Source organism: Ursus americanus, chromosome 24 (assembly GCF_024610735.1).
Source record: "Ursus americanus isolate L20-20 chromosome 24, mUrsAme1.1.p, whole genome shotgun sequence".
Taxonomy (NCBI): domain Eukaryota; kingdom Metazoa; phylum Chordata; class Mammalia; order Carnivora; family Ursidae; genus Ursus; species Ursus americanus.
Genome location: NC_142150.1, coordinates 46688905 through 46691106, shown reverse-complemented (window position 1 = coordinate 46691106; position 2202 = coordinate 46688905).

The window sequence follows — 2202 nt, the reverse complement described above, 5'->3', positions numbered from 1 at the left end:
CCTTGGAGTCTGCTTGTCCCTCTCCCTCTGCTTCTCCCCCAGCTGGTAGGTGCGTACTTTCTCCCTCAAATAAATAAACAAATAAATAAATAAAATCTTTTAAAAAAAAAGACCTCTTTAGCTCCATCCACATCATTGCAAATGGCAGGATATCATTCTTTCTGATGGCTGAGTAACATTCTATTGTGTGCGTGTATGTACACTGCATCTTCTTTACCCAGTTGAGATCCTCTTTTAAAAAAAAAATTGCCCTGAAAGCTACAAGAGATAATTTTTTTGTCAAAGGAGCCATAGAAGCCCTCTGGTTCTCGGGCCATACCTTGAGCTGAGAATGAGGCCATAGCGTGTCACTTCCTCGCCGTCAGTCCCCCAGTGTCCTGAACACTGTCTCACCACTTCCACCGCAACGTTCTGCTGCCAGAGCCCCTTCATCACAAGCAATCAGAGGTGATAATTTTATTAGTAACTATATTCATGCACTCTCTGTATCCTGCTTTTTAAAAAATATTTATTTATTTATTTGTTTATTTATTTATTTATTTATTTATTTATTTATTTAAGGAGGGTGGGGTCGAGGCAGAGGGAGAGGGAGAATCTCAAGCAGGATCCCTGCTGAGCACGGAGCCTGACATCAAGTTTGATCTCATGACCCTGACATCATGACCTGAGTCAAAACCAAGAGTTGGACGCCCAACCAACTGAGCCACCCAGGCACCCCCTGTATCTTGCTTTATACTGGTCGTTAAGGTCATTACCGACATCAAACTTAGCCCGATTGGATAACTAATCCCGTATTACTATTTTTAACGTTCTACATTCCTGGAAACACTGCTGGTACGTGGGAAGGTCAGAAGGGGGTAGTTGGTCAAACTGAAATCATGTTAGGTGTTTTGGGTAGAAAGAGATTTATTGCAGAGAATTCCAGGCTTACACAAACACTGAGAAATTTGGAAATTGCAGGGGAGGAAGGTCACTTTCAGGAGATCAGAAGTTCAGAAAGAGCAAGGGGATCGTATCAGGGACCCCAGGTGACTGTAGTCCTGAAGTAGCTAGAGTCTGTCCGGTGACCTCAGCCACCTGCAGCACCCGGGGAGAGTCTCAGGCTGACTCTGGAAGCCAAGGGAAGCTACCACTGCCAACTGCAATGGCCCCCCGTAGCTGCCATGGAGAGGAATGGCTGTTCCTTCCCTATGCCTTCCAAATCTTGCTCAAGTGTCTCTCACTGTCAGAATGTACAGTTAAGGGACCCTGGGAGCCCTGGTACTAGCTTTCTCTACTGGGACACAGAAGAGATTGCAGAGAGAAGAGGGATTACTGAATTAGCGACAATCTGGCATTAAATGCTTGTCTTCATTTCTAAATATATGAGTATTTTCCGCTTATCTTTTCTCTATTGGATTCTAGTATAATTCCACTGTGGTCAGAGAACACACCCTACACACTTTCAATGCTTTCCAATTTTTTAAATACTTGCTTTATGGGCCAGGACAGGATTAGTTTTTGTAAATGATCCACGTGCTTTAAAAAAATGGTGCTATGCAGTTGTTAGGTGTAGTGTTCTATACACACTCACTGGGCCAAGGTTACTGTTTGCTTTGTTCATATAATCGATGTGCTAATTGATATCTTCTCTACTTGTTGTATCAATTACTGACAGTTTTATGTTAAAAAGTCCCACTATGATTGGGATTATCCCCCTGTCTTTGAAGTACTGTGAATTTCTGTTTTACGTATTTTGAGGCCATGTTATTAGGTGCATAAAATTTTGAATTCATACCTTCCTAGTGAAACAGTCCTGTTTTCATTATGAAGTGACGTCCTTATCTCTAGTAACGCTTTTTGCCTTCTAGTTTACTTCTTTCTGATATTGATATAGTGATCCCTTCTTTCTTCTGATTAACATTTACATGGTATTTGCTTTCCCATCATTTATTTTCAGTCTTTCACATCTTTATGATTTAGATATATTTCCTGTACATATCATGGAGTTGGGTTTTATTTATTTTTATCCAGTCTGACAATCTTTGTCTTTCAGGTGGAACATTCAGTCCATTTATATCTAATATAGTTACAGATATACTGGGGCTAAATCACCACCTTATTACATGAGTTCTATTTATCCTGACTGTTCCATGTTTCTTTTTCTACCCAATATTGCTTTCTGTTGAATTGATTGAATCTTTCCTGTTATTCTGTGGTTTC